We start from the raw sequence: 11,824 nt of genomic DNA on the forward strand, positions 1-11,824 counted from the left end.
ATCTGACAAAATGCCATCTGAACCTCATAGGGAGTCCTGTCCACTCCCACCCAGAAGGCCAGGTGTTTACAGCAGTAATGGAGGCTGAGGTCTCTTGAGCTGACTGTCATCAGATCGGGGGGTGCCGCAATCTCTGTCCTTGGGTTCTATGGACCCACACCCTCCCTGAACAACAAGGCTCTCCACAGGTCAGCTGCTGCCTCTAAAGAGGTCCACTCGCCCATGAAATAATGTCTTTTGGCTCTATTGTTCTGCATGTCTGTTGGTTTTGCAGAACCATTCACTCAGTTTCCTCTGAATAGAGGGCGCAATGCCCCACTGACATGCCTTCTGCTGCTGACTGCCATTACAAGCCCATAACACATGTGCTCTTATGTTTCAAATTCAAAGCACGCTTTGCTATTGTATTTTTCAGGTAGTCAATGCAGGCTTGAGAGATGTCAAATACCCATTGGGGCTAAATTAGTTGGTTGGTTAGGGCTTTTGTACAGGGCACAGTGTTTGATAGACACTAAAGTCATTTTTGGCTCCACTTAAAACAAACACCTGTTGTATTCTGACAGTGATGTGTACATTTAGAAAGAAGTTTAATCTTTAGGTTGAAATCCAGCCTTGACCTTGATTGATGTGAATATTGACCTACAAGCAGCAGAAAGTACTCTGTATTCACCGGTTACCTTGTAAAATTTTTAACCAGTTATTCCACTACAAATTACTAAATACTTATCTAAAATTTGTAGTCAGATTACACTACTCATTACTTAATGGAAAAGGTAATCTTATTACTAATTAAGTTACAGGTGAAACTCGAAAAATTAGAATATCGTGCAAAAGTTCATTAATTTCAGTAATTCAACTTAAAAGGTGAAACTAATACATTATATAGACTCATTACAAGCAAAGTAAGATATTTCAAGCCTTTATTTGATATAATTTTTATGATTATGGCTTACAGCTTATGAAAACCCCAAATTCAGAATCTCAGAAAATTAGAATATTACATGAAATCAATAAAAAAAAAGGATTTTAAATACAGAAATGTCGGCCCTCTGAAAAGTATAATCATGCATATGTACTCAGTACTTGGTTTGGGCCCCTTTTGCATTAATTACTGTCTCAATGCGGCGTGGCATGGATGCTATCAGCCTGTGGCACTGCTGAGGTGTTATGGAAGATCAAGATGCTTCAATAGCGGCCTTCAGCTCTTCTGCATTGTTTGGTCTCATGTCTCTCATCTTTCTCTTGGCAATGCCCCATAGATTCTCTATGGGATTCAGGTCAGGCGAGTTTGCTGGCCAATCAAGCACAGTAATACCATGGTCATTGAACCAGGTTTTGGTACTTTTGGCAGTGTGGGCAGGTGCTGCTGGAAAATGAAGTCAGCATCTCCATAAAGCTTGTCTGCTGAAGGAAGCATGAAGTGCTCTAAAATGTCCCGGTAGACGGCTGCGTTGACTCTGGACTTAATAAAGCACAGTGGACCAACACCAGCCGATGACATGGCTCCCCAAACCAACACAGACTGTGGAAACTTCACACTGGACTTCAAGCATCTTGGATTGTGTGACTCTCCATTCTTCCTCCAGACTCTGGGACCTTGGTTTCCAAATGAGATGCAAAATTTGCTCTCATCAGAAAAGAGGACTTTGGACCACTGAGCAACTGACCAGTTATTTTTTTCTTTAAGACGCTTCTGACGTTGTTTGTTGTTCAGGAGCGGCTTGACAAGAGGAATACGACATTTGAAGCCTCAGTCCACTCCTTGTGAAGCTCCCCCACACATTTGAATGGCCTTTTCCTGACAATCCTCTCCAGGCTACGGTCATCCCTGCTGCTTGTGCACCTTTTCTTCCACACTTTTCCCTTCCACTTAACTTTCTATTAATGTGCTTTGATACAGCACTTTGAGAACATCCAACTTCTTTTGCAATTACCTTTTGAGGCTTTCCCTCCTTGTGGAGGGTGTCAATGATGGCTTTCTGCACAACTGTCAGGTCAGCAGTCTTCCCCATGATTGTGAATTCAACTGAACCAGACTGAGAGACCATTTAAAGGCTCAGGAACCCTTTGCAGGTGTTTTGGATTAATTAGCTGATTAGAGTGTGACATTTGAGCCTACAATACTGAACCTTTTCACAATATTCTAATTTTCTGAGATTCTGAATTTGGGGTTTTCATAAGCTGTAAGCCATGATCATAAAAATTATATCAAATAAATATATATATCTTACTTTGCTTGTAATGAGTCTATATAATATATTAGTTTCACCTTTTAAGTTGAATTACTGAAATTAATGAACTTTTGCACGATATTCTAATTTTTCGAGTTTCACCTGTACTTTAAAACGATAGCTAATTAACTTAATTGAAAGTCAAGAAATGTAATCTGATTACTTAAATTTTAAATGTAGGGCTTTATTTTAAGAGTGCTATGCCATAAACGTAGTGCTATGCAATATGTCATACTCAGAAAATCAGTGGGTAAGGCAATGAAGTTTTGAAATGTTTGTGTGGGTTGGTGAAACTGCACATGCAAAGTGCTAATGGGCTGGGTGCAATTAAATCCTGAGGTTCTTCTCCAGTTTTTGCACCATCCATGTCCTATTATATATTTAATTTCCTGTCAATCAACATTGATATAATTAAGACAGTCCATTCATAAGAATTTGCTAGTGTAAATGGGCTGTATATAATGCTCCCCTACTCAGACTGTTTTATTGCCACCACTGCTATAATGTATGTATTGTATTATCTCTGTCAGCCTCTCTGGGACTGTTGGCACTTGTCCTGCTCACACATGCCTCTCCTGCTTGAAATATGCTTTCCTTCTCTCCCATTGTTTATTGATTATTAATATATATTTGTTATACTGTATGTTTCTCTGTTTAATGTTTTGTTTTCTTCTGTACAACGTCCTTGAGATTTAGAAAGGTGCCATGCAAAATAAACGTATTATTATTATTATTATTATTGATTTACTAACACACAAATCAGGGCTAGTATTAAAAGTGATTGATAGTTCTTTTATATCATCCGCAGGTGGAATCCCCAAATCTTAGATTTAGAGCCGAGATGAAATGTTGTTCTCAAACACCTTAGCGTAATAACACATTTTCCAGGAAAATAGCAAAGTGTGCTTTGTGCCACTTCATTAACATACATTACACCCACAGTTTGCACACATACACCCACAGACAGCGCAAATACTTTCACCCATACCCACTTTGCATTGGCACAAAAACTGCGCTTAGAATTAGCGCTCTCATGAAAATAGGATAAGTCATCGTTGTGCGTAAAATAGAGCCTGTAATGTGTTACTTTCGATTAAAAACATAATGAGATTACAGTAACCATTTATTTTGTTGTCAGATTACACCCAACACTGTTACTTACATAGCATTACAAAATAGCTATCTGCATTATTTGTGATGGCTTTATAATTTAAAAAAAACATTCCATTTAAATAGTTTGTTTGAACTGAAATGTGAGTTGTGAATTGCATGTTACAGTAGAGAAAAGAATAATTAAAATAAATTTTGACTATAAATAGATCAAATAATTTTCTATTTAATTGTCCATGCTGATGGCACACAAAACGAGCATTTGAATGAATCGATCTATTGGTCTGCTTCCTTTTAATAAATCAGTCAAACCAGTTGGCAAATCAGCCTGAATTGAACACAGGAGTCATCAATCTGAAACATGAACTGAATCGGTTGGAGATTCACTTCAGCTCGGATTACTCGCTCATTAAACCACAGGTTATTATGTCTTACTCAAAATATCTTTTGTATGTCATGTGTAATGCTTGAAAGCAATATTAAAAATGCATATATATATATAAGCTTAGTGAGGTCAGTATAATTATAGACTTTATTTATATGACTATGTGCATTGATAGATTGTCTACATATCCAAACACTGGTCCTAAATGAGTGCATATAATGAACAGTGGTCAATCATATCATTCCAGTTACATTGGAAAGCAGCTTACTAGATCTAGCTAAAATTTGTTGTGTGCTCAGATGTTAAAATATGAAACCCCTATCTGTGAATGTGCCTTTATTTGTGTTTCTATATGATTGTGAGAATGAGATTATAATTTATACATTTGTGAGTGGGAATAATAACATGCATGCAGACTTTTCATGCAAGCATGTGTGTGTGTGTGTGTGTGTGTGTGTGTGTGTGTGTGTGTGTGTGTGTTAGATGTGTCCCAATGCAGCATGTGGTAAAAACTCATCACCGTGAAGCCCCTCACTTGGGTCTATATGCACATTGACTGGCATTGTGTGCAGTAGACAGCAGATGGTAGGCTCTCGCAGCAGTGACAGACCAAGTCATCTGGCAGGCACCCACAATTCAGGCGGGAATCTCAGGCATAATGCTCAACTAGGTGCTTATTAATATAGGTCAGTCCTTCAACCGGCAATGACTGGCTGACTGCTGAGACTTTGGACACTTCACAGGCCAGTCACATAGCTATACTGTAGTGTTAAACATGAAGGTTTGTACTATAAATAAACTCAGTTAGGTGTGTGACTTGTGTTCCAATTCAGTTTTGAGAGCATAAGGGGCCCTTGCTACTGGACTGAACAGAGGGCTATAGTGTAAGATAAAACAGGTCAGAATAATTAAAGAGTATTGAAAGCCAAAGAGAAAAAATATTTCTTTAGAGTAGACTTGAAGGTTGAAATTGAGGGAGCTAATCTAATATGTAGAGGTAGACTATTCCATAGTTTCGGTCCAGTGACTGCAAATGCTCGATCACCACGTTTTTTTTTAGTCTAGATCTAGGCAAAAAGAGTAAACCAAAATCTGAAGATCTTAGAGTTCTAGAAGGAGTATATGGCTGAAGCAAGTTTGACAGATATTTTGAGGCCAAATTATGTAGTGCTTTGTAAACAAACAGTAAAACTTTGAAGTCAATTCTGTACTTAACAGGAAGCCAGTGCAAAGCAATTAGAATAGGTGTAACTGACTCGTAGAGTGTAAGTATGAATGATACTGCTGTCCATGCAGTTTAGAGTCCCCAAACTGTTAATTAAACAGGTTGTGCCACCATAGCAGCTCTTTTTCCTTTTTAATAATCTTTCAAGTGGAAGAGGCACCTGGCGAATGGGGGAAAGTGCTTGAGCACATCATGTTCATGGGTGGGGCAGGTCTAAGCCTTTCTCACTTTTTTCATGCTATCTCCATGTATTTCCCCAGGATAGCAGCTGTTCCTCAGGTGAGCTACAGGCAACAGATGCTGCAAGGTGAACACTGTTTAAACTCAGTCACACTATGGATTTCTCTCTCTCTCTCTCTCTTCCTTTTTTTTTTTTTTTTGCACTATAGTGCTTTTGAGCATAATAAAAAAACAGCACATCAATGTGATATATCAACAGCCACTGTATCTTTAGATTAGGGTTAATGAAGAAGAGTGCATTCAAGGCCAGGTGAAGTGATTGAGACCAGTAATCCATGCTCAGAAGATGGCCAAGGCAACATATTGACCTAAAACCTGAAGAAGTCAGTTACTTTTAAAAAGTAACACTAATTCAAAGAAAACAGAAGCAAAAAGTTAATCTTTTAATACGCAGTACAGTGGATAATGAGCACTTCATTTTAGACTGAAGTACAGAGATTGTGTTAGCCATCTGTTCTTAGAAAAGCCAGACTGGTCCACGCAAAGATAATTCTTGTTTATGTGTATATGGCTGTATCTATATAAAATTCACTCATGAAATTATCTGTTAAGAAGAGTGACACATTTAAGGAGAACTTTCAGAATAAAAAGAGATTCATGGTTGGCCCCAGAGAACAGGCTCGTGCCACTAGCTTATACGTATATATCTTAGTGTCTTATTAGTCTCTTGGTGCCGAGAATGACAGTTTTGTTGCACATTAATCTGTTTTTGTGGGCTCTCATGTGACTCTGAAATCCAAACTCAGAGGCATATCGCTGACCACAGGTTGGACATGGAATACATGATGACAATACTTGACCAGGCTTTGTTGCAGCTCTTTGGCATCTCTCTCTCTTGCAGCAGCTGCATACTGATGACATTGGTCTTTAAAGTAGGTTGCTGCCTGTTCTGTCAGTGCACGCCAGTTTGTTCTGTCCAATGCGGCTGTCTCAAAATGGTGGGGCTGTTGCTCTGCCCACTTGAGGCTGGTCTTAAGGGTGTCCTTATATCTCTTTCTAGGCTGATCCAGGCAGCGGCTGTCTTGTCTGAGTTCGCCGTAGAACAGCTAGCATGGAATTCTGGTCTTATCCATGTGGATGACATTGCCACACCATCAAAGCTGAGGTTTAAGAATCTTGGCTTCAATACTTATTGTATTGGCCCTATCTAGGACCTCTTGATTTGTGATGCAGTCTTGCCAGCGAATGGACATGATCAACCTCAAGGAGCGGGTGTGGAGTTGTTCCTGTTATTTGAGATGTCTACGATATAGTGTATAGGTTTCACATCCATATAACAAGGAGGTGATGACGACTGCATTATACACCTTGATTTTTGTGGCTAGGCATGTACTCCTGTGACTCAGGACCTTGGTACGCATCCTCCCAAGTGCCTGGCTGGATGTTTTAATCCTCATGGTGATTTCTTGGTCTAGGGATCCATCGCAGTATATAGCACTGCCCAGACACTTGAAACAGTCCACAATCTTCACCTACATGCCATCTACATTGATGCCGAGCTGTGGGGAGGAATTGTTCAGTGAGGGCTGGAAGAGGACTTCAGTTTTACCATTGGTGACTGTCATAACAAATAGTTGGAAGCTTCAGAGAACTTATTGACCATGGTCTGTAAGTGGTTCTTTTGGTGGGCCATGAGAGCACAGTCATCAGCAAATAATGCTCTCTGGTCAGTCTCTCCTGAGTCTTCAGGGTTCATGTTATATGAGCGTGGAGCGATCGTCTGTGTCCGCAACTGCTTTCGGATCCATGAATAATGTATAACGTGTGAGTAAGGGCAGACGGTGGACTTTCTGGTGCCTCCTAGGGTCAGATGGTGCCCCCCTAGGGAGTTGGTGCCCTACGCAGACTGCGTAGTATGGGTGTAGGGAGCGGCAGTACTGTATTCAATGGTCTATTATCAAAATGACAAAACACTGGAGAAGTCTTCTCTGCATTGGATTTACTCATACAATCGCATAAAAAGTAGAACTGTATGGGAATGCACCTGGCAACCTATGAACGTTGAGCCTGCACTTGACTCCTTTTCATTTCAGCCTTGAAAAGAAAAGAAGCATCTCTTTTCACCTGAATCAGGTGTGCCAAAATCACAAAAAACATCTTTTAGCAGTTTATAATATTTGTTTTTCAAACATTCATCATTTGATTGATAATGAAGATCTGCAAGTCATTTTTTACAAGTAGCTTGTAAAGACTATCCCAGGGAGGACACAGGGAACCAGGTTTATAGAGTAACTTGGGTTTCTTTTACAGGGTCGTCACAACATGTCAGCTTCACACTTTCACAACACTCTTTAGCTTCACAATACTCTTTTAGCTTCACAATGCTCTTTAGCTTCACGATACTCTTTTAGCTTCACAATACTCTTTAGCTTCACAACACTCTGTAGCTTCAGAAGAGCTTTAAGACCCCAACTCACTCACACTCTCTCTCTCTCTCTCTCTCTCTCGTCTGCTGGCAGTGTGGCTCTTTATGCCACTCTCCCCATGCTCACTGTAATTAGAGACAGGTGTTAGACATAATTTAGCTCAGGAGCAAGCACCCTTACCGCTTTCTCTCTCTCCAGACGTACACTTGACCACGACCCTGCTGCCACATAGCTTTACATTGATAATGGTACTCGCAAACAGATACTAGCATTAGTTATAACACTGAAAAAAACCACAGAAAGTGGTTTTATATGAATTATATGAAAACGTTTTGCCCAAATTGTAATTACAACTTGCATCAAAGATTAATAATACCTGTAAGAAATGTTATTTCTACCTCAGCTATGTCCAAGAAAGAAATGCTGTGTGTGCATTATCAAACATCTGGTTAGAGCTGTGAACTCCCCTTCACTATTGCAGTATATCTTTGCATGCCACACAGGAGAAGAGTGAGCTGCATTTTTGTTCGCTCCCCAACGTTGGATTCAATGCTTTGTATTGATTCATTCACGACTCAATAAAAGAGAGAGAAAAGGCACTGCTGTGGTTTAGAAGAATTTTATTTCTAACAATACCTGTAAAAAATGTTTTAAATTAAGTCTAACCAGAAACAGAACATTTTAACAAGTAATGGCATTTGTAAATAATGAAAATGAATAATGACTAACCAATTTCTTGCAGACAAAGTATAAAGTAATATATTTATGATGATTTTTTAATGTTTGTTGTAATGAATCACTATAATTTAATTGTGAACTGTAAGAAAACTGTGATTAATTAGTTTAAAAAATGTATCGATATATATATATATATATATATATATATATATATATATATATATATACATACTGTACACTATATAACAATGTACAAAACAAAATATATTACATTTCAATATTTAACCAGGAAACAGTTTCAAAAATGTATGTGCATGCATGTTTATAAGAATGAAGTTGCACGTTATTGCTTTTCAGCAAACAAAGTGCAAGGTAAAAACAATTCTAATTTTGAGAGAAAAAAAAATACTAACATTATCTGTGAATGCAAAGAATTCATCCAAATACAACACCTCTGGCAGTAGAAAAACATAAGCATCTAATTTCACAACTTTAGAAAAAATAAACTACAGATGAGAGCATAAAAACAACAGTCTGAGGAAGAATTGTTAGTAAAAACAATGACATTTTTGCTTAATTGAACTCCTCATTCTCAAACATGTGCATTCCTTATGTCTTATTCATTCCATTCTGTGCCCAAATAATGGGCAGAATTAATTTTGTTTCCTCCACTGCAGCGCAAGTAGTAATCCAGCACACCAATTCATTATTATCAGGCTTATGAGTCACTGTAACAATTAAGAATTATGTGCATTCAAAAATAGCTACAGTACTTCTTTTATGCTCTCTGTACAGCTCTGGAGGTAAGAGTCATTCAATCAGCCTCAAAAGCCCCATTGGTGGCCCCTTGGCATTGGTTTTTCCTACATTACTCAGACAAGATCCTTTGGAGCATGTTGGGAGAACTGTGAGCTGCAGCCGGGTCCTGAGCCTCACGTCTGAGTGCCAGGAAAGCAGCCTCCTCCCTACCTTCCCCACGGGGGGACTTGTAGCTGCCTCTTCTGGGGGACACAAAGAGGAAACAACAAACACAAAGGCCCTGTTTATTCCCGCTGACCCAGATTCCAGTGCCTTGACGAGAGGAGACAAGCAACAGGCTGTTCAGCATTGGTCCAGATCTGAGTGGATGAGACTGTCACCAATAAAAAGGACCACAGCTACGTTTAATCTGCCACACCTTGACTACACAAAACAAGGCCATTGCAAGACCACAGTAACCTTACAATCGCCAACAGTCACCATTCTGGAATTCATACTGGCATTAAAAAGGTGAAAGTGTAAAATTGTGCTGGCAATGGAAAGGTGTGCAAACTCTTTTCATGGCATATACTGTTTAATTTATTAAGCTCTGTTGTGATTAAACCATATTTGCAGGGAATACAGATTAAATGGGAAACTTTCTGATAATATGTAATCTGTGTTGTTTTTAAATTATAATCCAATGTTATTCCATACCAGTTCAGAAGGAACATTTACTCGTTTAAATTGCTCACATTATACTGAAAATCAAATATAATACAGAATGCAATTTACATCTACAGGTCCATGGGGATGTTTCATTGTGCGTGTAGAGCAAGAATTGATCAGTGATGCCCTATATGTGTGCATTGTGAGCTAATGAGCTATGAGATGAGCCACCTGTTTGGGGAGTGCAATGTTTGGTGGGGGAGCAGCTGCCCATGAGTGTGTTGTTGGGGGAAGGCGGTGTAAAGATCTGTAATTTGCAAACTCATTATGTATGGTGGCCTACTCACCCCGTGCCCTCCCCCAAGATCACTAGAGTCCCGGCCTGGACTGAACTGCTCTTTCGTAGGCCTCCGTCATTCTTAGGGAGCTCATCCCTCTCCATTAGCAAAGGCTTTACGACACAGATTAACTCCATTCTTAAACTGTCCTAAAATGCACCACTTTTCTTTTATGTAGGCTAATACATATGTTAGCCATAATAATTTTGTAATTACAAAATTATTTACACATTTTGAGGACATGTGCTCCCTGTTTATCAATAATTGCCTACTGTATAAATGTTATATATATAATCTTGTTTAAAAGGCGTGTAAGTGTTTATGTGCTTATATTTACTTGATTGTCAAGACTCAGCTCTGAAACACTGGGGATGGAGTAGTAGCCATGCTTTGAGAGAACTTCAGTGACATCATCCTCACTGAGTTTCAGCTCTTATTTTTCTTTAAGCAAAATACCATGTCCATAAACACACTCTTTTTTAGGTTAAAACTAGAAATGAAATGTATTTTAAATCTATTGTACTTTCAAAAAACCTGAAAGCAATAAGACCAGTCTCTTTGTTTGAGGGACTAATTTTGGACTGAGGTGTTTGAAGAGAAAACTGACCTGTTATGTTCTTATGTTGTGACAAAAATAAATGAATAAAAGGCCAGATAATCATGTTGCTATGTGTTACTACCATCTAGTGGATAGATTGAGAATTACATAGATACATTTTCTCTCTCACGGAGGCGATGCTTACGTCGAAATACTTCACTCATCATACGTTTATTTTCTCTATTACACTAGTTTATATATATATATATATTTAATTTTCATGTGTAATAAATTATATAAATAAAAATTATTACTTTAAATAATAAATAAATGATCCCACAATATAATTACATTTAAATGTCTATAATTATTATAGTTAAAGAGCTTATAATTAATTATAGAAAAATTTGAATACATCAAATTCTTATGGCACATCAATGTGTGATATTAAAAAGTGAATACAATAAAAAGGAAAAATGTTTTTTGGAGAGCTATTAAGCATGCTACATTGCCAGATCTGTCAATAATGAAACAATTAAAAACATTATTAAAACAACCCTTCGACTTTTTGACCTTTCATGTGTTTGCTTGTATTTTTGACTTATGAACAAAATAATTTATAATGCATCGGCAGTGTTTAACGATTGCAAACCTACACCAGTACATCTATCCAGTAAATAAAGATATAAACCGCTTAATCTGATCAGATATTAAATCAGTTTCATTGCATAGCACACTTTTGAGAGAAAACAAAAAAACAAAATGTCCATTGTTCTGCATGAAAATGTGCTGTTGCATCCTTAACCCTCTGTTTGTGAGACACAATGACAGTGATCCCTCTATCATCTAAATAAATGTTTCTCTCTAATCCAGGGCTGTCATTATACAGAGCTGCTTGATAACCTATCCAAACAGACTCAGATCAGTCCGAATTTGCACATGGTATGCACTGAAACACTTTATTTTGGTAGTACTGTCTGTAAAATATAAAATGTAAATTATTCATGGAGAATGCTATTCCTTTATGATTTTATCATTTTACATGGTTTATCTATACACATTATGCATGCATTGTAATACTATGAATTCTAAGCTCAGCAGTGCTAATTGATTTTGGCATCAAGTGTGCCCTACATATCTGCTCACTGGCTTGACTAATGGTGCTTAACAAACCTGACAGCAGTCAACAGATGGGTAACTCCCCTCCCAAAGCCCTCCAGCTAATCTGAGCTGGTATCAGTGGTCAAACATCATCCATCAACTGAGTGAAGATCATGTTATTAATTTGTTCAGAAAGACCCACCGA

Source organism: Xyrauchen texanus, chromosome 42, assembly GCF_025860055.1.
Source record: "Xyrauchen texanus isolate HMW12.3.18 chromosome 42, RBS_HiC_50CHRs, whole genome shotgun sequence".
Lineage (NCBI taxonomy): Eukaryota > Metazoa > Chordata > Actinopteri > Cypriniformes > Catostomidae > Xyrauchen > Xyrauchen texanus.